This window comes from Brachyhypopomus gauderio, unplaced genomic scaffold (genome assembly GCF_052324685.1).
Source record: "Brachyhypopomus gauderio isolate BG-103 unplaced genomic scaffold, BGAUD_0.2 sc357, whole genome shotgun sequence".
Classification (NCBI taxonomy): domain Eukaryota; kingdom Metazoa; phylum Chordata; class Actinopteri; order Gymnotiformes; family Hypopomidae; genus Brachyhypopomus; species Brachyhypopomus gauderio.
Genome location: NW_027507178.1, coordinates 30,001 through 56,508, shown reverse-complemented (window position 1 = coordinate 56,508; position 26,508 = coordinate 30,001). Strand labels below are relative to the sequence as shown.

Here is a 26,508-nt window from a genome sequence, read left to right as displayed (position 1 = left end):
GGGCCCCTGAAGGACCAAACCTGCACGTATCCACACGTGCTTCCAGAGTGTTAATATAACCCACCCACTGAGGAAGATACTCCGAGCACAGACCCTTAGGTCATACGGATTGGGCGTGGCTAACTTTTGAAAGTGATTTTTTTCTAACACAGAGAGGTCACGAGCATACATTTGGGGACGCTGAGGGGCCAAAATTTGACGTAGAGGTCCCAAAATCGGTCGAGGTCGTCTCTGTGATGGCCCGATGTACCATCCCAAGTTGCAAGTCCGTAGCTCGAAGCGTTGGCGTATGGCAGCCATTAATCTATTGCGCTGTAGTCGTAGGCCTTAAGGTCAAACCCAAATTTTCATACATTTGGGGCCCCTGAGGGGCCAAAATTTGACGTAGAGGTCCCAAAATCGGTCGAGGTCGTCTCTGTGATGGCCCGATGGACCATCCCAAGTTGCAAGTTCGTAGCTCGAAGCGTTGGCGTATGGCAGCCATTAATCTATTGCGCTGTAGTCGTAGGCCTTAAGGTCAAACCCAAATTTTCATACATTTGGGGCCCCTGAGGGGCCAAAATTTGACGTAGAGGTCCCAAAATCGGTCGAGGGCGTCTCTGTGATGGCCCGATGGACCATCCCAAGTTGCAAGTCCGTAGCTCGAAGCGTTGGCGTATGGCAGCCATTAATCTATTGCGCTGTAGTCGTAGGCCTTAAGGTCAAACCCAAATTTTCATACATTTGGGGCCCCTGAGGGGCCAAAATTTGACGTAGAGGTCCCAAAATCGGTCGAGGTCGTCTCTGTGATGGCCCGATGGACCATCCCAAGTTGCAAGTCCGTAGCTCGAAGCGTTGGCGTATGGCAGCCATTAATCTATTGCGCTGTAGTCGTAGGCCTTAAGGACCCCATTCAAATAGATTGGAATTGGACGATTTGTACTTACCGATCCCAATTCCAATCTATTTGAATGGGACCCCATTCAAATAGATTGGAATTGGACGATTTGTACTTACCGATCCCAATTCCAATCTATTTGAATGGCATCCCAATTCCAATTTATTTCCACGTGTCAAATAGATTGGAATTGGGATGCTGTTTTTTCAGCCAAATTATGACTTGTGCAAACTTCACCACATGCACACAGTGAGTCAGGGGGACTCATACATGTGTGTGTGAGTGTGTGTGAGTGTGTGTGTGTGTGAGTGAGTGTGTATGTGTGTGTATGAGTGAGTGTGTATGAGTGTGTGTATGAGTGTGTGTGTGAGTGAGTGTGTATATGTGTGTGTATGAGTGTGTGTGTGTGTGTGTGTTTGTGTGTGTGTGTGAGTGTGTATGAGTGTGTGTGAGTGAGTGTGTATGTGTGTGTGTGTATTGGAAAAGGGATGGTAATCATGACTCATCCCAATTCCAATCTATTAGACACAGGGAAATAGATTGGAAGTGGGACATCATTCAAATAGATTGGAAGTGGGACGTTGTGTACTTACCGATCCCAATTCCAATCTATTTGAATGGGACCCCATTCAAATAGATTGGAATTGGACGATTTGTACTTACCGATCCCAATTCCAATCTATTTGAATGGGACCCCATTCAAATAGATTGGAATTGGACGATTTGTACTTACCGATCCCAATTCCAATCTATTTGAATGGCATCCCAATTCCAATTTATTTGACTGATGGAAATAAATTGGAATTGGGATCCCATTCAAATAGATTGGAAGTGGGATTGGTAAGTACAAATCGTCCAATTCCAATTTATTTGAATGGCATCCCAATTCCAATTTATTTAACTGATGGAAATAAATTGGAATTGGGATGCAGTAAAATGAGGTTATAAGTTATTTTACAAAACACTTATTTTAAGCTTAGAAAACCATTTATCCATACTCCCCATGTCTGTCTGATGCAAACTGAGTGGTCATAGTTTTGAAATTCCACTGTCCAATACCCCACTATTTTGATGACTTGAATAAATTGGAAGTGGGATCTCTATATCTCAGCTTCAGAATGACATAGCTTGAAAATTTCAACGCTCAGCACTAAGTTTAGGTGTGCCTGACTCACTGTGTGAGTTTGGAGAAGATTGCAGAAAGTCAAAATTTTGGCTCAAAAAAACTCTAAGGGGTACCCCTGTGAGTTTTTTTGAGGCAAAATTTTGACTTTCTGCAAACTTCACCAAACTCACACAGTGAGTTAGGAGGACTCAAACTTAGAGAGGAGTGGTAAAAGAATCGTGCTATCATGTTCCAAAGCTGAGATCTGGAGATCCCACTTCCAATTTATTCAAGTCATCAAAATAGTGGGGTTTTGGACACCACAGTCTGACAACTCTGAACACCCAGCTTGCATAAACCAGACATGGGGAGCATGGATAAATGGTTTTTGAAGTGTTTTAGTGATAAGAAAAAAAAAACTTAGAAATCAATGTATTTGAATGGCATCCCAATTCCAATTTATTTGACTGATGGAAATAAATTGGAATTGGGATCCCATTCAAATAGATTGGAATTGGGATCGGTAAGTACAAATCGTCCAATTCCAATTTATTTGAATGGGGTCCCATTGAAATAGATTGGAATTGGGATCGGTAAGTACAAATTGTCCAATTCCAATTTATTTGAATGGGGTCCCATTGAAATAGATTGGAATTGGGATCGGTAAGTACAAATTGTCCAATTCCAATTTATTTGAATGGGGTCCCATTGAAATAGATTGGAATTGGGATCGGTAAGTACAAATTGTCCAATTCCAATTTATTTGAATGGCATCCCAATTCCAATTTATTTAAGTGATGGAAATAAATTGGAATTGGGATCCCATTGAAATAGATTGGAATTGGGATCGGTAAGTACAAATTGTCCAATTCCAATTTATTTGAATGGGGTCCCATTGAAATAGATTGGAATTGGGATCGGTAAGTACAAATTGTCCAATTCCAATTTATTTGAATGGGGTCCCATTGAAATAGATTGGAATTGGGATTGGTAAGTACAAATCGTCCAATTCCAATTTATTTGAATGGGGTCCCATTGAAATAGATTGGAATTGGGATTGGTAAGTACAAATCGTCCAATTCCAATTTATTTGAATGGGGTCCCATTGAAATAGATTGGAATTGGGATTGGTAAGTACAAGTTGTCCAATTCCAATTTATTTGAATGGGGTCCCATTGAAATAGATTGGAATTGGGATCGGTAAGTACAAATCGTCCAATTCCAATTTATTTGAATGGCATCCCAATTCCAATTTATTTAAGTGATGGAAATAAATTGGAATTGGGATCCCATTGAAATAGATTGGAATTGGGATCGGTAAGTACAAATTGTCCAATTCCAATTTATTTGAATGGCATCCCAATTCCAATTTATTTAAGTGATGGAAATAAATTGGAATTGGGATCCCATTCAAATAGATTGGAATTGGGATCGGTAAGTACAAATCGTCCAATTCCAATTTATTTGAATGGCATCCCAATTCCAATTTATTTAACTGATGGAAATAAATTGGAATTGGGATGCAGTAAAATGAGGTTATAAGTTATTTTACAAAACACTTATTTTAAGCTTAGAAAACCATTTATCCATACTCCCCATGTCTGTCTGATGCAAACTGAGTGGTCAGAGTTTTGAAATTCCTCTGTCCAATACCCCACTATTTTGATGACTTGAATAAATTGGAAGTGGGATCGCCAGATCTCAGCCTTAGAATGACATAGCTTGAAAATTTCAACGCTCAGCACTAAGTTTAGGTGTGCCTGACTCACTGTGTGAGTTTGGAGAAGATTGCAGAAAGTCAAAATTTTGGCTCAAAAAAACCCTAAGGGGTACCCCTGTGAGTTTTTTTGAGGCAAAATTTTGACTTTCTGCAAACTTCACCAAACTCACACAGTGAGTTAGGAGGACTCAAACTTAGAGAGGAGTGGTAAAAGAATCGTGCTATCATGTTCCAAAGCTGAGATCTGGAGATCCCACTTCCAATTTATTCAAGTCTTCAAAATAGTGGGGTTTTGGACACCACAGTCTGACAACTCTGAACACCCAGCTTGCATAAACCAGACATGGGGAGCATGGATAACTGGTTTTTGAAGTGTTTTAGTGATAAGAAAAAAAAAACTTAGAAATCAATGTATTTGAATGGCATCCCAATTCCAATTTATTTGACTGATGGAAATAAATTGGAATTGGGATCCCATTCAAATAGATTGGAATTGGGATCGGTAAGTACAAATTGTCCAATTCCAATTTATTTGAATGGGATCCCATTGAAATAGATTGGAATTGGGATCGGTAAGTACAAATTGTCCAATTCCAATTTATTTGAATGGGGTCCCATTGAAATAGATTGGAATTGGGATCGGTAAGTACAAATTGTCCAATTCCAATTTATTTTAATGGGGTCCCATTCAAATAGATTGGAATTGGGATCGGTAAGTACAAATCGTCCAATTCCAATTTATTTGAATGGGGTCCCATTGAAATAGATTGGAATTGGGATTGGTAAGTACAAATCGTCCAATTCCAATTTATTTCAATAGGGTCCCATTCAAATAGATTGGAATTGGGATGGGTAAGTACAAATCGTCCAATTCCAATTTATTTGAATGGCATCCCAATTCCAATTTATTTGACTGATGGAAATAAATTGGAATTGGGATCCCATTGAAATAGATTGCAATTGGGATCGGTAAGTACAAAAGATCCCAATCCCAATTTATTTGAATGGCATCCCAATTCCAATTTATTTCCATCAGTCAAATAAATTGGAATTGGGATGCAGTTTTTTTTCAGCCAAATTATGACTTTGTGCAAACTTCAACACATTCACACAGTGAGTCAATGGGACTCAGACATGTGTGTGTGTGTGTGTATGAGTGTGTGTATGTGTGTGTGTGTGTGTGTGTGTGTGTGTGTGTATATGTGTGTGTGTATGAGTGTGTGTGTGAGTGAGTGTGTATATGTGTGTGTATGAGTCTGTGTGTGAGTGAGTGTGTATGAGTCTGTGTGTGTGTGAGTGTGTGTATGTGTGTGTGCATGAGTGTGTGTGTGTTTGTGTGTGAGTGAGTGTGTATGAGTGTGTGAGTGAGTGTATTGGAAAAGGGATGGTAATCATGAATCATCCCAATTCCAATCTATTTGACACATGGAAATAAATTGGAATTGGGATCCCATTCAAATAGATTGCAATTGGGATTGGTAAGTACAAATCGTCCAATTCCAATTTATTTGAATGGCATCCCAATTCCAATTTATTTCCACCTGTCAAATAAATTGGAATTGGGATGCAGTAAAATGAGGTTATAAGTTATTTTAAAAAACACTTATTTTAAGCTTAGAAAACCATTTATCCATACTCCCCATGTCTGTCTGATGCAAACTGAGTGGTCAGAGTTTTGAAATTCCACTGTCCAATACCCCACTATTTTGATGACTTGAATAAATTGGAAGTGGGATCGCCAGATCTCAGCCTTAGAATGACATAGCTTGAAAATTTCAACGCTCAGCACTAAGTTTAGGTGTGCCTGACTCACTGTGTGAGTTTGGAGAAGATTGCAGAAAGTCAAAATTTTGGCTCAAAAAAACTCTAAGGGGTTAGTGTGTGTTTTTTTGAGCCAAAATTTTGACTTTCTGCAAACTTCACCAAACTCACACAGTGAGTTAGGAGGACTCAAACTTAGAGAGGAGTGGTAAAAGAATTGTGCTATCATGTTCCAAAGCTGAGATCTGGAGATCCCACTTCCAATTTATTCAAGTCATCAAAATAGTGGGGTTTTGGACACCACAGTCTGACCACTCTGAACACCCAACTTGCATAAACCAGACATGGGGAGCATGGATAAATGATTTTTGAAGTGTTTTAGTGATAAGAAAAAAAACTTAGAAATCAATGTATTTGAATGGCATCCCAATTCCAATTTATTTGACTGATGGAAATAAATTGGAATTGGGATCCCATTCAAATAGATTGGAATTGGGATCGGTAAGTACAAATCGTCCAATTCCAATTTATTTGAATGGGGTCCCATTCAAATAGATTGGAATTGGGATCGGTAAGTACAAATCGTCCAATTCCAATTTATTTGAATGGCATCCCAATTCCAATTTATTTGACTGATGGAAATAAATTGGAATTGGGATCCCATTCAAATAGATTGGAATTGGGATCGGTAAGTACAAATCTTCCAATTCCAATCTATTTGAATGGGGTCCCATTGAAATAGATTGGAATTGGGATCGGTAAGTACAAATCGTCCAATTCCAATTTATTTGAATGGGGTCCCATTGAAATAGATTGGAATTGGGATCGGTAAGTACAAATCGTCCAATTCCAATTTATTTGAATGGGGTCCCATTGAAATAGATTGGAATTGGGATTGGTAAGTACAAATCGTCCAATTCCAATTTATTTGAATGGGGTCCCATTGAAATAGATTGGAATTGGGATTGGTAAGTACAAATCGTCCAATTCCAATTTATTTGAATGGGGTCCCATTGAAATAGATTGGAATTGGGATTGGTAAGTACAAATCGTCCAATTCCAATTTATTTGAATAGGGTCCCATTCAAATAGATTGGAATTGGGATGGGTAAGTACAAATCGTCCAATTCCAATTTATTTGAATGGCATCCCAATTCCAATTTATTTGACTGATGGAAATAAATTGGAATTGGGATCCCATTCAAATAGATTGCAATTGGGATCGGTAAGTACAAATCGTCCAATTCCAATTTATTTGAATGGCATCCCAATTCCAATTTATTTGACTGATGGAAATAAATTGGAATTGGGATCCCATTCAAATAGATTGGAATTGGGATCGGTAAGTACAAATCGTCCAATTCCAATTTATTTGAATAGGGTCCCATTCAAATAGATTGGAATTGGGATTGGTAAGTAATAATTGTCCAATTCCAATTTATTTGAATGGGGTCCCATTGAAATAGATTGGAATTGGGATCGGTAAGTACAAATCGTCCAATTCCAATTTATTTGAATGGGGTCCCATTGAAATAGATTGGAATTGGGATTGGTAAGTACAAATCGTCCAATTCCAATTTATTTGAATGGCATCCCAATTCCAATTTATTTAAGTGATGGAAATAAATTGGAATTGGGATCCCATTCAAATAGATTGGAATTGGGATCGGTAAGTACAAATCGTCCAATTCCAATTTATTTGAATGGCATCCCAATTCCAATTTATTTAACTGATGGAAATAAATTGGAATTGGGATCCCATTGAAATAGATTGCAATTGGGATCGGTAAGTACAAATCGTCCAATTCCAATTTATTTGAATGGCATCCCAATTCCAATTTATTTGACTGATGGAAATAAATTGGAATTGGGATCCCATTCAAATAGATTGGAATTGGGATCGGTAAGTACAAATCGTCCAATTCCAATTTATTTGAATAGGGTCCCATTCAAATAGATTGGAATTGGGATCGGTAAGTACAAATTGTCCAATTCCAATTTATTTGAATGGGGTCCCATTCAAATAGATTGGAATTGGGATTGGTAAGTACAAATTGTCCAATTCCAATTTATTTGAATGGGGTCCCATTGAAATAGATTGGAATTGGGATCGGTAAGTACAAATCGTCCAATTCCAATTTATTTGAATGGCATCCCAATTCCAATTTATTTAAGTGATGGAAATAAATTGGAATTGGGATCCCATTCAAATAGATTGGAATTGGGATCGGTAAGTACAAATCGTCCAATTCCAATTTATTTGAATGGCATCCCAATTCCAATTTATTTGACTGATGGAAATAAATTGGAATTGGGATCCCATTCAAATAAATTGGAATTGGGATTGGTAAGTACAAAAGATCCCAATCCCAATTTATTTGAATGGCATCCCAATTCCAATTTATTTCCATCAGTCAAATAAATTGGAATTGGGATGCAGTTTTTTTTCAGCCAAATTATGACTTTGTGCAAACTTCAACACATTCACACAGTGAGTCAGTGGGACTCAGACATGTGTGTGTGTGTGTATGAGTGTGTGCATGTGTGTGTGTGTGTGTGTGTGTGTGTATATGTTTGTGTGTATGAGTGTGTGTGTGAGTGAGTGTGTATATGTGTGTGTATGAGTCTGTGTGTGAGTGAGTGTGTATGAGTCTGTGTGTGTGTGAGTGTGTGTATGTGTGTGTGCATGAGTGTGTGTGTGTTTGTGTGTGAGTGTGTATGAGTGTGTGAGTGAGTGTATTGGAAAAGGGATGGTAATCATGAATCATCCCAATTCCAATCTATTTGACACATGGAAATAAATTGTAATTGGGATCCCATTCAAATAGATTGCAATTGGGATTGGTAAGTACAAATCGTCCAATTCCAATTTATTTGAATGGCATCCCAATTCCAATTTATTTCCACCTGTCAAATAAATTGGAATTGGGATGCAGTAAAATGAGGTTATAAGTTATTTTAAAAAACACTTATTTTAAGCTTAGAAAACCATTTATCCATACTCCCCATGTCTGTCTGATGCAAACTGAGTGGTCAGAGTTTTGAAATTCCACTGTCCAATACCCCACTATTTTGATGACTTGAATAAATTGGAAGTGGGATCGCCAGATCTCAGCCTTAGAATGACATAGCTTGAAAATTTCAACGCTCAGCACTAAGTTTAGGTGTGCCTGACTCACTGTGTGAGTTTGGAGAAGATTGCAGAAAGTCAAAATTTTGGCTCAAAAAAACTCTAAGGGGTTAGTGTGTGAGTTTTTTTGAGCCAAAAATTTGACTTTCTGCAAACTTCACCAAACTCACACAGTGAGTTAGGAGGACTCAAACTTAGAGAGGAGTGGTGAAAGAATTGTGCTATCATGTTCCAAAGCTGAGATCTGGAGATCCCAATTCCAATTTATTCAAGTCATCAAAATAGTGGGGTTTTGGACACCACAGTCTGACCACTCTGAACACCCAACTTGCATAAACCAGACATGGGGAGCATGGATAAATGATTTTTGAAGTGTTTTAGTGATAAGAAAAAAAACTTAGAAATCAATGTATTTGAATGGCATCCTAATTCCAATTTATTTGACTGATGGAAATAAATTGGAATTGGGATCCCATTCAAATAGATTGGAAATGGGATCGGTAAGTACAAATCGTCCAATTCCAATCTATTTGAATGGGGTCCCATTGAAATAGATTGGAATTGGGATCGGTAAGTACAAATCGTCCAATTCCAATTTATTTGAATGGGGTCCCATTCAAATAGATTGGAATTGGGATCGGTAAGTACAAATCGTCCAATTCCAATTTATTTGAATGGGGTCCCATTGAAATAGATTGGAATTGGGATCGGTAAGTACAAATCGTCCAATTCCAATTTATTTGAATGGGGTCCCATTCAAATAGATTGGAATTGGGATCGGTAAGTACAAATCGTCCAATTCCAATTTATTTGAATGGCATCCCAATTCCAATTTATTTGACTGATGGAAATAAATTGGAATTGGGATCCCATTCAAATAGATTGGAATTGGGATCGGTAAGTACAAATCGTCCAATTCCAATCTATTTGAATGGGGTCCCATTGAAATAGATTGGAATTGGGATCGGTAAGTACAAATCGTCCAATTCCAATTTATTTGAATGGCATCCCAATTCCAATTTATTTGACTGATGGAAATAAATTGGAATTGGGATGCGATAGAGTTTGGGTTAGTGGTGTAAAAATTCCGCTTGGCTTTCGGACTCGTGCTTACAGTATGTTGCTCCAGTGCCCCCCCAGACCTCCCCTATGAAATTTCATGACCCTACGACCTCGGGAAAGTCACTTCCTGTTCCACTTCCTGGTTCATTTTTCGACTTCCCGACCACCTACGGACACGAGCTTTTAGTATGTTGTTTGTGGTCCCAAATAGAACTCCCCTGCAAAGTTTTGAGCCGATCGGCCCATGGGAACACCTACTTCCGGTCACGCCCACTTTTAGGGGCGGGGCTTAAATATGTTGTTTTAGGGGTCCCACACTACCCCCCTATCAAGTCTCGAGCCGATCGGCCCATGGGAACACCTACTTCCGGCCACGCCCACTTTTAGGGGGCGGGGCTTCAATATGTTGTTTAGGGGGTCCCACACTACCCCCCTATCAAGTTTCGGACCCCTACGACATTCCTGAACTTGTACAAGCCCACCTGGGGTGGGTAGTGGCCAACATCCCAATTGCAATCTATTTGAATAGGCATCCCATAATAGCTGAAATAGATTGGAAGTGGGATAGGTAATCACAAAACATGCCAATTGCAATCTATTTGAATAGGCATCCCATAATAGCTGAAATAGATTGGAAGTGGGATAGGTAATCACAAAACATCCCAATAGCAATCTATTTGAATAGGCATCCCATAATAGTGGAAATAGATTGGAAGTGGGATCGGTAATCACAAAACATCCCAATTGCAATCTATTTGAATAGGCATCCCATAATAGCTGAAATAGATTGGAAGTGGGATAGGTAATCACAAAACATCCCAATTGCAATCTATTTGAATAGGCATCCCATAATAGCTGAAATAGATTGGAAGTGGGATAGGTAATCACAAAACATCCCAATTGCAATCTATTTGAATAGGCATCCCATAATAGCTGAAATAGATTGGAAGTGGGATAGGTAATCACAAAACATCCCAATTGCAATCTATTTGAATAGGCATCCCATAATAATGGAAATAAATTGGAAGTGGGATAGGTAATCACAAAACATCCCAATTGCAATCTATTTGAATAGGCATCCCATAATAGCTGAAATAGATTGGAAGTGGGATAGGTAATCACAAAACATCCCAATTGCAATCTATTTGAATAGGCATCCCATAATAGCTGAAATAGATTGGAAGTGGGATAGGTAATCACAAAACATCCCAATTGCAATCTATTTGAATAGGCATCCCATAATAGCTGAAATAGATTGGAAGTGGGATAGGTAATCACAAAACATCCCAATTGCAATCTATTTGAATAGGCATCCCATAATAGCTGAAATAGATTGGAAGTGGGATAGGTAATCACAAAACATCCCAATTGCAATCTATTTGAATAGGCATCCCATAATAGCTGAAATAGATTGGAAGTGGGATAGGTAATCACAAAACATCCCAATTGCAATCTATTTGAATAGGCATCCCATAATAGCTGAAATAGATTGGAAGTGGGATAGGTAATCACAAAACATCCCAATTGCAATCTATTTGAATAGGCATCCCATAATAGCTGAAATAGATTGGAAGTGGGATAGGTAATCACAAAACATCCCAATTGCAATCTATTTGAATAGGCATCCCATAATAGCTGAAATAGATTGGAAGTGGGATAGGTAATCACAAAACATCCCAATTGCAATCTATTTGAATAGGCATCCCATAATAGCTGAAATAGATTGGAAGTGGGATAGGTAATCACAAAACATCCCATTTGCAATCTATTTGATTAGGCATCCCATAATAATCGGAAAAATAAATTGGAAGTGGGACGTTTTTTACTTACCTATCCCACTTCCAATTTATTTGGATGTGCTCCACACTGTGGCCGAACTGCGTATCGCTCGAAAAACGCCCGTTTTTCAATAATTTATTGCCGGCCTCATGGGGGCGCTAGAGGCGGGGGGACAACTCCCCTCGTCTTTGGGGGTCCCCCCCTCGGGGCCTGACCCATCCACCGACCCGGCAAAAATCTGGGGGCTTCGGCGCGCAGCCCCCCTTTGGGGCCGTCAATTGGCCACTTAATAGATTGGGATTGGGATGTTGCTGCGCTAACTAGAGGTAAGTCAGGGGGGGAATTCTGAGGAATTAGTGAGAGAAGATGTAATAATGGGAAATGAAGACCAGAGTCAGGGTGGAGACATGGTAAGTAATGAGGAAATGGGGGCAAGAGCAGCAGAAAATGTTGAAATACAGGGGGAGGAAGTGGAGGAGGATGTTTTACCCTGTGCGCAGGTGGCGAAACGAATGGCGGAATCCCCTTTGGCAGATCCCAGGGAGAAGAAGACGCGGGCCGAGGAAGAATCTTTGGATTCCCTAGATCTCTCTAGAGATTGGCCCTTGGCGTCGCCAAACAAAATATCCTTTTTAAATATTCAAATTAGGTCATCAACGCCACAGAGGGAGGTTGAACAGCCCGAAGAACAACAGAAAGAACAACGAGAACAAAGAGGGCAGAAGAGAGAGAGACCAAGGAAAACAGGAAAGCAGATTAAAGAAGAAGCAGTGTCAATGGTAATTGAGGAAGGACTCGGCTTGAGGTGATGTATATAGACAGGTTTGGCCATAAAACTACAGGTATTAAAGGATTTCTTAATTTTGTCTCATTTTATTTATAGCTCAAGGTGCCTCTTTTAAACTTTAATATGGAAATATTAGTTTTAATTATTTTACACATTTTAATGGCTATTAAAATTTCTACCATAAATGTTAGAAGTGTGCGGTCACAGGTAAGGGCAGAGAACATTTTAAGCTTTTTAGCAACAGGGGAGGAAGATGTAATCCTGCTGCAAGAATGTGCACTGCCCTTTTTAAACTCATATAATGCTTGGGAAGAGAAGTGGGGGAGTAAGCCATCGTTTTGGAGTGGCTCCAATTATAATAAGGCAGATGGAGTGGCGATTTTGATTTTAAACCCTAATATACGCTTTAAAGAGAAAAGGGTGATTCGAGACGGGAGGGCGATTTTGGCAATTTTGGATTTTATGGGGGTAGAGTTTAAGGTGATAAATGTATATGGCTATGCAGAAAAAAATGACCGTTTTAAACTTCTAGAAGAATTGCAATTGCATCTTTTAGGGAGACAGCCATTAATTTTAGGGGGAGATTTTAATTGTATTTTAACAAAAAAGGATAGAAGGGGAGCGGATATGGATTTTAAATTGGATAAGACATCACGGAGGTTACAGGCCCTAGTGACTGATTTTAAACTAAGTGATGGGTACAGAGAAATACATAGTGGTGAAGATGGTTATACATGGTTTAGTGCAGATGGCTCGAAGGCCTCACGTATTGATTTTATGTGGTTAAGAGAGTGCAAGATTGAAGATGCTGTTTTAATCCCAACTTTTTTCTCTGATCATGTTAAGCTGCTATGTGTTTTAACATTACCTGCAGAACCACTAGTAGGGAAGAGCCGATGGAAACTAAACGTGGCACTAATGGAGGATGAAGAGGTAAAGGAAATGTACAGAGAGGAGTACAGAGGCTGGCGGACCCTACAGGACTGTTTTAATAATAAAGCAGAGTGGTGGGAAATGGTAAAAGATAAGACACGGGTTTTTTTCCAGGAGGTGGGGAGGAGGAAAAAGAAAAGGGAAAGAAATAAGATAAAAGGATTACAGAAAAGACTTCAGAGATATTTTAATTGGGTAAAGGAGGGGTATGATTGCCATGATGAGATCCGAGAGGTTAAAAAAGAAATGATAGCAGTGGCTACAGAACAAAGCAAGGGGGTGATTTTAAGAGCGAAGGAGAGGGAAGTGGAGGAAGGGGAACGTTGTACGAGGTTTTTCTTCAAAAAAATTATAGATAAAGGGGGAGGTATAACGAAATTAAAAGATAAAGAAGGAAGAATAGTGGAGGGGAAAGAGGACATTTTAAGGGTGGTAGAGAGCTTTTATTCTGACCTTTATAAGGAGGCAAGAATTGATAAACAAGCTTTAAAGGAAACATTAGAGCTATTACAAGAAAAGGTAAGTGAGACGGACATCTTAACGAAGGATTTGAATAGAATAGAATTAGAGAACTGCTTAAAGGGTTTTAAAAATGGGAAGGCACCCGGTCCAGACGGGTTGCCTATAGAATTTTATAAATGCTTCTGGGACATTTTAGTACGGGACTTATTAATGGTTTTTAATGAATTTGAGCTTTTAGAAAAAATGCCGAGGAGTTTTAGAGAAGGTTTAGTTACTTTGATTTTTAAAAAACAGGATAGAACGGAGCTGAAAAACTGGAGGCCGATTACCCTATTGAATTGTGACCTTAAAATATTTAGCAAGCTTTTATCGGTACGTATGTCCAAGGTTTTAAAAGAAATAATACACCCGGACCAAGCCTGTGCGGTGCCAGGGCGGAAGATAGCGGACAGCCTCATTCTGATTAGAGACACCATCAGCTACGCGAGAAGCAGAGATATTCGGATGATTTTGCTAAATTTAGACTTTGAAAAAGCATTCGACCGTATCTCGCATCAATACCTCTTTGAGGTATTGCGAAAAGTGGGCTTTCCTGGGCGGTTTTTAGCTTGGGTGGGGTTATTGTACAGAGATATTACAAGTAAAGTGATGGTAAACGGGTTTACAACAAGAGCGATTGATGTACGTCGCGGTGTCCGTCAGGGATGTCCGCTATCTCCGCTCTTATATGTGGTGGGCATAGAGGCACTCGCACAGGCCTTGAGAAGGGATGTAGGAATACAGGGAATTAAAATACCTGGGAGTGGAGGACAGGAAGTAAGATGTGTGTTGTATATGGATGATGTAAACGTCATATGCACAGACAGAGAGGCAGTAGGAAGAACTTTCGCTCTCACCGAACGATACGGGCAAGCAGCAGGAGCCAAACTAAACAAAGAAAAATCAACAGCGAAATTATTTGGACCATGGGGCACAGAGAAATTAAGGGGAATGGAGTTGGTTTTAAAAGAAACAGATATTAAGGTTTTAGGAGTGCGTTTTGATGTAACAGGGAAAGGGAATGGAAACTGGAAGGAAATCTTAAACAAAGCAAGGCAAAAAATAGGATATTGGAAGACGAGGACGTTGACATTGGAAGGCAAAGTTTTAATAATGAAGGCTATAATTTTACCTCTGTTTTTATTGGTCTCTACAGTTTTTATGCCACCGAGGTCCGTGCTGCTGGAGATTGACAGAGTCCTTTTTTACTTCTTCTGGGGGACCAGATGGGAGAGAGTGCGACGGGAGGTGCTGAAGAGGCCACCGGGAAAAGGAGGAAAAGGCGTTCCTGACCTCCACCTCTTCTTGGGCAGCCTCTTCGTGGCTACACACATTAAATATGGCACAGACAAAAAAATGACAAAGACAGGGTGTATGGTCAGATTTTTAATGGGGTCATACTTAAGACGTTTGAAGGTGATTAAAATAGACCTAAGGTTACCAGTGGCCTTTGAGATGCCAGAAGGTTACAATTTTATTCCCAAGTTTTTAAAACATTTTAATTTGGAAGATGCCATTCTAAACACACTTGTAAACCATAAACAAATGATTTTGTATGTACAGGAGCAACAACCAGTGTGCCTGGTCCGTGGTCTGGGGGAGAAAGAATCCCGGCAGGTATGGAACAACGCTGCCCACCCGACTCTCACAAACGGACATAAAGACCTGTCCTGGATGGCGGCCCACGAGATCCTCCCGGCCAGGGCCGTTATGCACTCCCGGGGCATGGCAAAAAACCCCATATGCCCGCAGCCAGGGTGTGGCGCGCCCGAAACTGTGAGGCACGTGCTCTGGGAGTGCGACGCCGCCCAGGATCTGTGGTCAGTAACCGGCACCCTATGGTGCCCGTATCTACGAGCAGGGGAGGTCCAAGAACTGTGTTACCGAAAAGCGGTTAACGGGGTGGGCTGGGGCCCACATGTCACACCAGCTGTTTTTAAGAGGCTCTGGCCCACCTTAAACAGTATAAAAGACGCCGTATGGACCTCCAGAAACCTGCTCGTGGGGAAGCGCGTGGAGATGACCATACAGGGCCGACAAGAGCTGGTGCACAAAAGGCTGTATGTGTACATCGCACTGCGACAGTCGGATGGGGGTGCCGGGGCCACAGGCTAGGGAAGATCTTGGGCGGCGGCGGCACCTGACTGCACACAAACCCCCCCGAAGTCTGGGGAGCAGTGGAGCCAAGGTTTTAGAGGATCTCCTCTGGGTACCAGAGGGACAGGTAATATGTGTCTTTCTTTCAGAGTGGTGTGACAACCAGACAAAGGCGAGCTGGGGGTGGTACAGGAATGCCGGTACACAGACAGAGACTAGGACGGGTTGTAAAGAGGTGGGAAGGAAAATTTTAGGGGGCAAAAGTGGTTTGCATGTTGGGGAGAGCAACTTCCATTTTAAAGTGAATAACAGAAGGAAAAGTGTAACCTTGCTTTATATACTTATTTATCCATTGTACTTGTTTTTAGTTTCTTATCCATGGAAATCAACACACTGGTCTGTGATGGGATGCAGCAGCATGTGGGAAAAGACCCCTATAGTCCTTGGTGTGCAGGCAAAGTTTATTTTTTGGAGTGGAATGTTTGTGCTTATTGTGTACACTGTGCAAAGGCGCCCTCAGGTGGTGAGAAGGAGAATGGCTGAGGCCTTCCATGGAGCAGACCTGTGGAAACCAGGAAGGAAGACTGAGTCGTATTTTGCTCTTTTATTGTGGACAATCATGCTGAGTATGGAAACAAATGACACGGACACACTCACCAGAGACAAAACTTTTATTTGAAAAAAGGAAAATATAAATGGCCATGGACCTTTTATAATATACATTGTATATATATATTCAATTGTATGATGTGTGATATATATGGTGTATGACACAATAATTTTAATAAAAAAAAAAAAAATCTGTTCTTATCAGTTTAATATCTGATACGTCCTCTATACGAGGACTTCATATTAAATGGATTTTTAGAACAGGGAGGCGAAACAGGGGCTTGCCCCGTTCGCCCCACGCATCGACCTGGTATTGCAGTACCTCCAGGAACGGTGCACCTTCCTAAGCTTGTGTGAAAAAAAGAGTTTGTTGCTGTTTGGTATAATCAGCCTGTTTTATTTTAATGAATGAATGAATGTATTTATTTATTTGGTGTGTGTGTGTGTGTGTGTGTGTGTGTGTGTGTGTGTGTGTGTGTGTGTGTATATATATATATATATATATATATATATATATATATATATATATATGTATATATATTTATTGATTTGTCTGTCTGTCTGTCTGTCTGTCTGTCTGTCTGTCCATGTGAGGGAGCAGCCAAAATGAATAAATAAAACAAAGCAGCTCACTCCACTCCTTAAATAGGCAAGAATGAAGGGGTGAGTGGTCTCTGTCTGTCTGCCTGCAATTGTCAGCTGGTCACAAATGCAGTGAGAGCGGAGGCCACTCCCCTTTCGGCTGTTTGCAGTTTTCCCTCCGTTTTTGTTCTTTTTTTTTTTTTTTTTTTTTTTTTTTGAAATTGTTCCTGTTTTCTCTCTCTCTCTCTCTCTCTCTCTCTCTCTCTCTCTCTCTCTCTCTCTCATTGCCTGCCAGCCCTGTTGTTTGCAACAAGCAAGCCACAGCCTCGCAGGCTCCTCCCTTGTTACCGCGAACAAACGAGCTAGGCTCTTTGTTGGCGTGGCGGGACGCCTGAGCGTACACGGCTATAGCTCGGGTTTCTCTTCATTCACGCACAAATCTTTCGCCTTTTACTAAAGATTTCCGTGGAGGGGAACGTCAAAGAGTCAAAGTGATTTTTTGGAGCGCTCTGCCTCCGGGCGGGGCCGCAACAATCCGTATAACGAGAAAGTATAAACTTAGGGCGGGGTGGGAGTGGCTCGCTGGGTGTCTGGAAGAGGGGGGAAGGGCGGGTATGCCACGGAGGAGGCCTCCCTGCCTGCGAGGCCGGTGCCCGGTCCAGCGCCCATTTCAGGTTATCGCTTCTCGGCCTTTTGGCTAAGATCAAGCGATCAACTCTTGGAGTGTGGATGACGAACGCCCAGTTCAGTGGCTTAGTCGTAACATTTTGAGAGGAAAATTCTGTGGTTTGGTGCAATTTAAGTGAAAGAAGTATTGGAGGTTGTGTGTTAACTTATTTGTGTATGCTTTTTCCTTGTAGGTGGACAGGGGGGTGTGGTCTCTTGTTTGGTGAAAAAAGGTAAGGGGTTTTTTCTGTGAATTGGTGAGGATAGAGTTAGGTTTTTTACTGGGTTTTCTTGGGAGTGTGGTGCCTCCATCATGTCTGCAGCTCGTGCTGGCGTGAGGAGGCACCACAGTGCACGCTTTTTGTTCAAATTAGGGGAGGATGGTAAGTTGTTATATATGTCTAGGTTGGATTTTTCCAGGAAAGTGTTACAACGGATTTTGGGTTTTAGGCCAGAAGAGTTGAACTGTGTATTTGGACTGCCGAAACATGCAGGTTTTGATGTCAGTTTTAAATCTGAGGAAACTTTGAGAGAATTTTGGAGAAGGTATGAGAAAGAGGAGTACAAAATTAAGATGTTTGATATGGAAAGATTAGCGGACACTACACGAAAGGTAGCAATTGTAAGGATGTTTAACGAAATGGTGTGTGGGGAAGACATTAGTGCATGGTTGGGGAGGTATTGCACGGTTGTAGGGTTACCAATGAAGGTTTTAGATGAGGATGGGATTTGGAACTGCACTTGGCGCATTCCTATACAGCAAAGGACTGACCCGAAGGGGTATGCTGGGTTGTTACATCTACCCCAGACTATAGTGCTGGGGGAAAATAGAGGGCATGTTTTTTATCAAGGCATGCCCAAGATTTGTAGGAAGTGTGGGCAGGTAGGACATTTTGCAGTTGCATGTCCAAACATTGTATGTGGGAAATGTAGGGAGGTGGGGCATACGTTTGAACAGTGCAAAAATGGCCGGCGGTGTAATCTGTGCGGAGAGCAGAGTCATCTCTTCAAGGATTGCCCGCGGTCTTTTGCAAACATTTTAAAAGCACGCAAAATGGCGGGGACAGCAAGGAGGCAGGGTGGGGAAGAAGAACAAAGAGAACAAAGAGGAGGGGCGGAGCCGGGAGTTTCGGCGGGAAATTCGGGCGGCCATTTTGAAAATGAAAATGAGGGAGAAGGAGAAAATGGTGGAGGGGAGGAAGACATGGAGTTGCAGAGTGGAGGAGTGGAGGAAAGTGAAAATGAAATGATAAATGAAATAATTAATGAAATAATGAAAAATAATGCAAACATAAATGATGGGGGGGAGGGAACATTACCAGACTTGGGAACTATATCTGACAAAGAGGAAGTGTGTGATACTGGGGAAGCTGGGCCTTGTGCACAAGCACCAAAAAGAGGGGCGGAGTCCCCTCTAGAACAAAGGGAAAAGAGGACAAAAGCAAGAGTACAAGGTAACAAACAGAACTCAGGAGAGCCAGAAGGGGGGTGGCACTCAGGGTCATCAGAGGGAGTATCTTTTTTGGAGATACAGCTACGGTCTACTCCTAAGGAAAAAGGTGTGTTAGATAAAACTATAAAGGAAGAACCGGTGTCTATAGAGATTGGATAATGTATAAGATAAAATAGTGCAAATGATGTATTTTTAGTGTTATTTTAATATGGGGAGATCTTTTATCCTTTTTATCATTATGGTTTTAAACATTGGTACTATAAATGTGAGGAGTATAAAAGGGTTGGTGCGAGCGGAGAGTGTTTTAAAGTTTTTGGCCACTTTAGACATAGATATAATTTTACTTCAGGAATGTGTACTGCCTTTCCTAAAGTCATATAGTAAATGGGATGAGAGATGGGGGAAAGGGCCAACGCTATGGAGTGGGTCTAATGTAAATAAAGCAGATGGGGTAGCGGTGTTAATAAAAAATCCAAATATTGTTGTGAAGTCTAGTGAAGTGATTAGAGATGGGAGGGCATTAATGGTGGTTGTAGATTTGTTAGGCCAGGTTTTTAAGATTATAAATGTTTATGGGCATGCAGATAAAAATGAAAGACATGAGCTGTTTGAAGAGCTACGGCCGCATTTGTTGGGGAGAATGCCGACTATACTGGGGGGTGATTTTAATTGTGTTTTAACAAAGGCAGATAGAAAAAAGGTTGGTGATGATTTTAAATTAGATAAAACATCATGGCTATTGCAAAGTATTCAAAAGGATTTTAAACTAGTAGATGGGTACAAGGCGGTGCGGCCTGGAGAAGAGGGCTACACGTGGTGTAGAAAAGATGGAGCTAGGGCTTCCAGGATCGACTACCTCTTCGTGAGAGACTGGCAAGTGGAAGAAGCAGACTTGATGCCGGTCTTCTTCTCTGACCATGTTCTATTAACCTGTGCCGTTTCGGCCCCCGTAAAGGTGAGTACAGGTAAGGGAGTGTGGAAACTGAATTGTGTATTATTGGAAAAAGAGGAGGTAAGGAAAAAATATAGAGAAGAATATATGCAATGGCAATCATTACAAGATTTTTATGAGACGAGACTAGATTGGTGGGAGATGGTGAAAACTAGAACGAAAGCCTTTTTTCAGTGGGTGGGGAAACAAGAGAAAATGAAGGTAAGGAGACAAATGATAGGTTTACAGAAGAGGCTCCAGAGGTATTATAAATTAACTCAGGAGGGGTATGATTTTTATGAAGATATAGATGGGGTAAAACAGGAAATGACAAGGGTGGCAAATGAACAGAGTAAAGGGGTAATATTACGGGGTAAAGAGCAAGAAGTGGAGGAAGGTGAAAAGTGTACTCGTTTCTTTTTTAAGAAAATCATGGATAGGGGGAGGGGAATAACGGAATTGAAAAGAAGGGATGGAGAGATGGCAGTAGAGGGGAGGGATATAATGGGGATAGTTGAGGATTTTTATGAGAAATTGTATCAGAAGGCAGAAATAGAAGAACAGGTAATGGAGGAAGTGCTGGGGTTAATACAACATAGGATTGTAAAAAGTGATGGATTAGAAGAAGATTTTACAGTAAAAGAAGTAGAGGCAAGTATGAAAAATTTTAAAAGAGGAAAGACGCCGGGGGCAGATGGACTGCCAATAGAATTTTATCATGCTTTTAGAGACCTTTTAATGCCAGATCTGTTGAACATTTTTAATGAAATAGATAGACAGGATACGTTGCCTGAGAGTTTCAGAGTGGGGTTGGTGACTCTACTTTTTAAGAAAGATGATAGAGCTGATTTAAAAAACTGGAGGCCTATCACTCTTTTGAACTGTGATGTAAAAATTTTTAGTAGGCTTCTAGCAACAAGAATGGCGGGGGTTTTAGACCAGGTGATACACCCAGACCAAGCCTGCGCGATACCAGGACGGAGGATAACGGACAGCCTTGTACTGATTCGAGACACCATCTGTCTAGCGAGAGACAGAAACATTAGATTGATAGTGCTAAATTTAGATTTTGAGAAAGCTTTCGATCGGGTCTCGCACCAGTACCTGTTTCAGGTACTGCTAAAGATGGGGTTCCCGGGGCGTTTTTTAAAGTGGGTGGGAATGCTGTATAAGGATATAGTCAGCAAAGTAATTGTTAATGGGAATTTGTCAAAGGCGATTGATATAGGCCGCGGTGTCCGTCAGGGATGCCCTTTATCGCCCCTCCTGTATGTGGCGTGCACTGAACCACTCGCGCAGTGCTTGCGAAGGGATGTATGGATAAATGGGGTGAGTATTCCAGGAAGTGGGGGTAGGGAAGTGAAATGTGTGTTATACATGGATGATGTTAATGTTTTATGTACAAGTGAAGACTCAGTGAGGAGGACTTTTGCTCTAACAGAATGGTTTGGGAGGGCGTCAGGGGCGAAATTAAATAAAAACAAGTCCGAGATGCAGTACTTCGGGCCATGGGGACAAGAGAGATCAACAGATGTGGGAGCAAGGGTAAAGGAGGCCAATATGAAGATCCTGGGAATTCATTTTGATAAGGATGGGGAGGGTACAGGGAATTGGATAGGGCTGTTAAATAAAGCTAAACAGAGGTTAGGTTTGTGGAAAATGAGGAAGATGACATGGGAAGGAAAGGTGTTGATAGTGAAAGCGGTAATCCTACCACTATTTCTATTGATTTCTAATGTTTTTATGCCACCAAAGAGAGTGATTTTAGATTTGGAGAGAGCAGTTTTTTATTTTTTATGGGGAACAAAATGGGAGAGGGTAAGAAGGGAAGTAGTTAAAAGGAGACCAGAGAATGGTGGGAAAGGAGTACCTGACTTTTATTTGTTTTTAGGAAGTGTTTTTTGTGCAACACAGGTGAAGTACGCAATGGATGGTGAGAAGAAAGCTGGAGCCTTGGCAAGATTCTGGATGGGGGCCTACCTACGGAAGCTGAAAATTTTAAAAATAGATTTGACTGTACCTGTGGCTTTTAACCTACCTAAGAACTATGCTTTTATTCCCAAATTTTTAAAGCAGTTTAGTTTGGAAAATGAGGGGGTGGATGTACTAAAAAATCACCGTGTAATGTGTGCTTGTGTACAGGACCGGGAGAAACCCTGCCCGGTGCCAGGTCTCACGGAGGAGCAGGCGAGGGAGGTGTGGAGGAATGCGGCCCACCCTGCTCTGAGCAACGCGCACAAGGACCTGTCCTGGTTGGCTGCCCATGAGGTCCTCCCGGCCAGGGCTGTGATGCACTCCCGCGGCATGGGGAAGAATCCAACATGCCCGCGGCTCGGATGTGGCGCCCCCGAGACCGTCAGACACATGCTGTGGGAGTGCAGTGCTGCCCAAGACCTGTGGCTACGAACTAGCGCCCTGTGGTTCCCGTGTCTACCAGCAGGGGGCCCCCGTACGCTGAGTTACCGACAAGCGGTGAACGGGGTGGGTTGGAGCCGGGCGCTTCCACCTGCCACCTTTGAAGAGCTCTGGCCCACCCTCAACAGTGTGAAAGACGCCATCTGGGGGTCCAGAAACCTGCTGGTGGGGAAGCAAGTCGAGGTGTCTCTGCACGCAAAGGTTAAAATGGTGGAAGAAGCGATGCAGGAGTACGCCAGGCGGGCCAGACGGAGGAGGGCGCTGGGGCCAAAGGTTAGGTAAGGTTGAGGGAGCCACAGGCACCCTGGCTGCCCACCGACGCACCTCCAAAACAATAGGATGGAGCAGTGGAGCCAAGGTTACAGAGGGCCTCCTCTGGGCGGACCATGGACAGGAGCGCTGGGAGCAGAGGTGTGGCTGGAAGGAGGCGTCCCGTGAGGCGTGGCACAGCGGTGATGGGTGGACACCGGATCAGGCAGACACACACACATAGGTGGAAAATCTGGTGGGAAAAAAGAACTGTTAGTGTTTGAGATTGTAAAATGATATAAGTTACTAAATGATGTCTTGATAAGGGGGGTAAAAGTAAATGCAAAGGGATCTTGTTTTGAAAACATGGGAATAAAGTGAGATGACATTATGGTTCATTTACCTGTTAAATGTGTTTAATGTTGGTTACAGTCACAAAGTGATGTACTGCTGTGTTTTTCTTTATTGAGATGGTGATACATCTGAATGTGATGTAAAAAACAAGTGAAAAAAAAATTGTAATGAAGACATGGAAAATGCATACATATACATGATGTAAATATTCTACGTATGTGAGTCAATAAACATTTTACAAAAAAAAAAAAAAAAAAATCTGTTCTTATCAGTTTAATATCTGATACGTCCTCTATACGAGGACTTCATATTAAATGGATTTTTAGAACAGGGAGGCGAAACAGGGGCTTGCCCCGTTCGCCCCACGCATCGACCTGGTATTGCAGTACCTCCAGGAACGGTGCACCTTCCTAAGCTTGTGTGAAAAAAAGAGTTTGTTGCTGTTTGGTATAATCAGCCTGTTTTATTTTAATGAATGAATGAATGTATTTATTTATTTGGTGTGTGTGTGTGTGTGTGTGTGTGTGTGTGTGTGTGTGTGTGTGTGTGTGTGTGTATATATATATATATATATATATATATATATATATATATATATATATATATATGTATATATATTTATTGATTTGTCTGTCTGTCTGTCTGTCTGTCTGTCTGTCTGTCCATGTGAGGGAGCAGCCAAAATGAATAAATAAAACAAAGCAGCTCACTCCACTCCTTAAATAGGCAAGAATGAAGGGGTGAGTGGTCTCTGTCTGTCTGCCTGCAATTGTCAGCTGGTCACAAATGCAGTGAGAGCGGAGGCCACTCCCCTTTCGGCTGTTTGCAGTTTTCCCTCCGTTTTTGTTCTTTTTTTTTTTTTTTTTTTTTTTTTTTGAAATTGTTCCTGTTTTCTCTCTCTCTCTCTCTCTCTCTCTCTCTCTCTCTCTCTCTCTCTCTCTCTCATTGCCTGCCAGCCCTGTTGTTTGCAACAAGCAAGCCACAGCCTCGCAGGCTCCTCCCTTGTTACCGCGAACAAACGAGCTAGGCTCTTTGTTGGCGTGGCGGGACGCCTGAGCGTACACGGCTATAGCTCGGGTTTCTCTTCATTCACGCACAAATCTTTCGCCTTTTACTAAAGATTTCCGTGGAGGGGAACGTCAAAGAGTCAAAGTGATTTTTTGGAGCGCTCTGCCTCCGGGCGGGGCCGCAACAATCCGTATAACGAGAAAGTATAAACTTAGGGCGGGGTGGGAGTGGCTCGCTGGGTGTCTGGAAGAGGGGGGAAGGGCGGGTATGCCACGGAGGAGGCCTCCCTGCCTGCGAGGCCGGTGCCCGGTCCAGCGCCCATTTCAGGTTATCGCTTCTCGGCCTTTTGGCTAAGATCAAGTGTAGTATCTGTTCTTATCAGTTTAATATCTGATACGTCCTCTATACGAGGACTTCATATTAAATGGATTTTTAGAACAGGGAGGCGAAACAGGGGCTTGCCCCGTTCGCCCCACGCATCGACCTGGTATTGCAGTACCTCCAGGAACGGTGCACCTTCCTAAGCTTGTGTGAAAAAAAGAGTTTGTTGCTGTTTGGTATAATCAGCCTGTTTTATTTTAATGAATGAATGAATGTATTTATTTATTTGGTGTGTGTGTGTGTGTGTGTGTGTGTGTGTGTGTGTGTGTGTGTGTGTGTATATATATATATATATATATATATATATATATATATATATATATATATATGTATATATATTTATTGATTTGTCTGTCTGTCTGTCTGTCTGTCTGTCTGTCTGTCCATGTGAGGGAGCAGCCAAAATGAATAAATAAAACAAAGCAGCTCACTCCACTCCTTAAATAGGCAAGAATGAAGGGGTGAGTGGTCTCTGTCTGTCTGCCTGCAATTGTCAGCTGGTCACAAATGCAGTGAGAGCGGAGGCCACTCCCCTTTCGGCTGTTTGCAGTTTTCCCTCCGTTTTTGTTCTTTTTTTTTTTTTTTTTTTTTTTTTTTTGAAATTGTTCCTGTTTTCTCTCTCTCTCTCTCTCTCTCTCTCTCTCTCTCTCTCTCTCTCTCATTGCCTGCCAGCCCTGTTGTTTGCAACAAGCAAGCCACAGCCTCGCAGGCTCCTCCCTTGTTACCGCGAACAAACGAGCTAGGCTCTTTGTTGGCGTGGCGGGACGCCTGAGCGTACACGGCTATAGCTCGGGTTTCTCTTCATTCACGCACAAATCTTTCGCCTTTTACTAAAGATTTCCGTGGAGGGGAACGTCAAAGAGTCAAAGTGATTTTTTGGAGCGCTCTGCCTCCGGGCGGGGCCGCAACAATCCGTATAACGAGAAAGTATAAACTTAGGGCGGGGTGGGAGTGGCTCGCTGGGTGTCTGGAAGAGGGGGGAAGGGCGGGTATGCCACGGAGGAGGCCTCCCTGCCTGCGAGGCCGGTGCCCGGTCCAGCGCCCATTTCAGGTTATCGCTTCTCGGCCTTTTGGCTAAGATCAAGTGTAGTATCTGTTCTTATCAGTTTAATATCTGATACGTCCTCTATACGAGGACTTCATATTAAATGGATTTTTAGAACAGGGAGGCGAAACAGGGGCTTGCCCCGTTCGCCCCACGCATCGACCTGGTATTGCAGTACCTCCAGGAACGGTGCACCTTCCTAAGCTTGTGTGAAAAAAAGAGTTTGTTGCTGTTTGGTATAATCAGCCTGTTTTATTTTAATGAATGAATGAATGTATTTATTTATTTGGTGTGTGTGTGTGTGTGTGTGTGTGTGTGTGTGTGTGTGTGTGTGTGTGTGTGTATATATATATATATATATATATATATATATATATATATATATATATATGTATATATATTTATTGATTTGTCTGTCTGTCTGTCTGTCTGTCTGTCTGTCTGTCCATGTGAGGGAGCAGCCAAAATGAATAAATAAAACAAAGCAGCTCACTCCACTCCTTAAATAGGCAAGAATGAAGGGGTGAGTGGTCTCTGTCTGTCTGCCTGCAATTGTCAGCTGGTCACAAATGCAGTGAGAGCGGAGGCCACTCCCCTTTCGGCTGTTTGCAGTTTTCCCTCCGTTTTTGTTCTTTTTTTTTTTTTTTTTTTTTTTTTTTGAAATTGTTCCTGTTTTCTCTCTCTCTCTCTCTCTCTCTCTCTCTCTCTCTCTCTCTCTCTCATTGCCTGCCAGCCCTGTTGTTTGCAACAAGCAAGCCACAGCCTCGCAGGCTCCTCCCTTGTTACCGCGAACAAACGAGCTAGGCTCTTTGTTGGCGTGGCGGGACGCCTGAGCGTACACGGCTATAGCTCGGGTTTCTCTTCATTCACGCACAAATCTTTCGCCTTTTACTAAAGATTTCCGTGGAGGGGAACGTCAAAGAGTCAAAGTGATTTTTTGGAGCGCTCTGCCTCCGGGCGGGGCCGCAACAATCCGTATAACGAGAAAGTATAAACTTAGGGCGGGGTGGGAGTGGCTCGCTGGGTGTCTGGAAGAGGGGGGAAGGGCGGGTATGCCACGGAG

The 26,508-nt window shown here is 41.9% G+C and overlaps 7 non-coding genes and 1 pseudogene across 7 annotated transcripts; all 8 read left to right on the top strand.

Annotated features, from left to right (window-relative positions):
* Nucleotides 1–16,527: 16,527 nt before the first annotated feature.
* LOC143505012 (U2 spliceosomal RNA) lies at nucleotides 16,528–16,705 on the top strand (annotated as a pseudogene).
* A 646-nt stretch (nucleotides 16,706–17,351) lies between these two features.
* On the top strand, nucleotides 17,352–17,470 carry LOC143505034 (U5 spliceosomal RNA). Its single transcript, XR_013127736.1, has one exon. It is a non-coding gene; the product is annotated as a U5 spliceosomal RNA (small nuclear RNA).
* Nucleotides 17,471–23,239: 5,769 nt separating this feature from the next.
* Nucleotides 23,240–23,422, top strand: LOC143505013 (U2 spliceosomal RNA). The gene has a single exon (XR_013127718.1). It is a non-coding gene; the product is annotated as a U2 spliceosomal RNA (small nuclear RNA).
* Nucleotides 23,423–24,080: 658 nt separating this feature from the next.
* Nucleotides 24,081–24,199, top strand: LOC143505033 (U5 spliceosomal RNA). Its single transcript, XR_013127735.1, has one exon. It is a non-coding gene; the product is annotated as a U5 spliceosomal RNA (small nuclear RNA).
* Nucleotides 24,200–24,349: 150 nt separating this feature from the next.
* On the top strand, nucleotides 24,350–24,540 carry LOC143504993 (U2 spliceosomal RNA). Its single transcript, XR_013127701.1, has one exon. It is a non-coding gene; the product is annotated as a U2 spliceosomal RNA (small nuclear RNA).
* Nucleotides 24,541–25,185: 645 nt separating this feature from the next.
* LOC143505031 (U5 spliceosomal RNA) lies at nucleotides 25,186–25,304 on the top strand. The gene has a single exon (XR_013127733.1). It is a non-coding gene; the product is annotated as a U5 spliceosomal RNA (small nuclear RNA).
* A 150-nt stretch (nucleotides 25,305–25,454) lies between these two features.
* LOC143504992 (U2 spliceosomal RNA) lies at nucleotides 25,455–25,645 on the top strand. The gene has a single exon (XR_013127700.1). It is a non-coding gene; the product is annotated as a U2 spliceosomal RNA (small nuclear RNA).
* A 646-nt stretch (nucleotides 25,646–26,291) lies between these two features.
* LOC143505030 (U5 spliceosomal RNA) lies at nucleotides 26,292–26,410 on the top strand. Its single transcript, XR_013127732.1, has one exon. It is a non-coding gene; the product is annotated as a U5 spliceosomal RNA (small nuclear RNA).
* The last annotated feature ends 98 nt before the right edge of the window (nucleotides 26,411–26,508 follow it).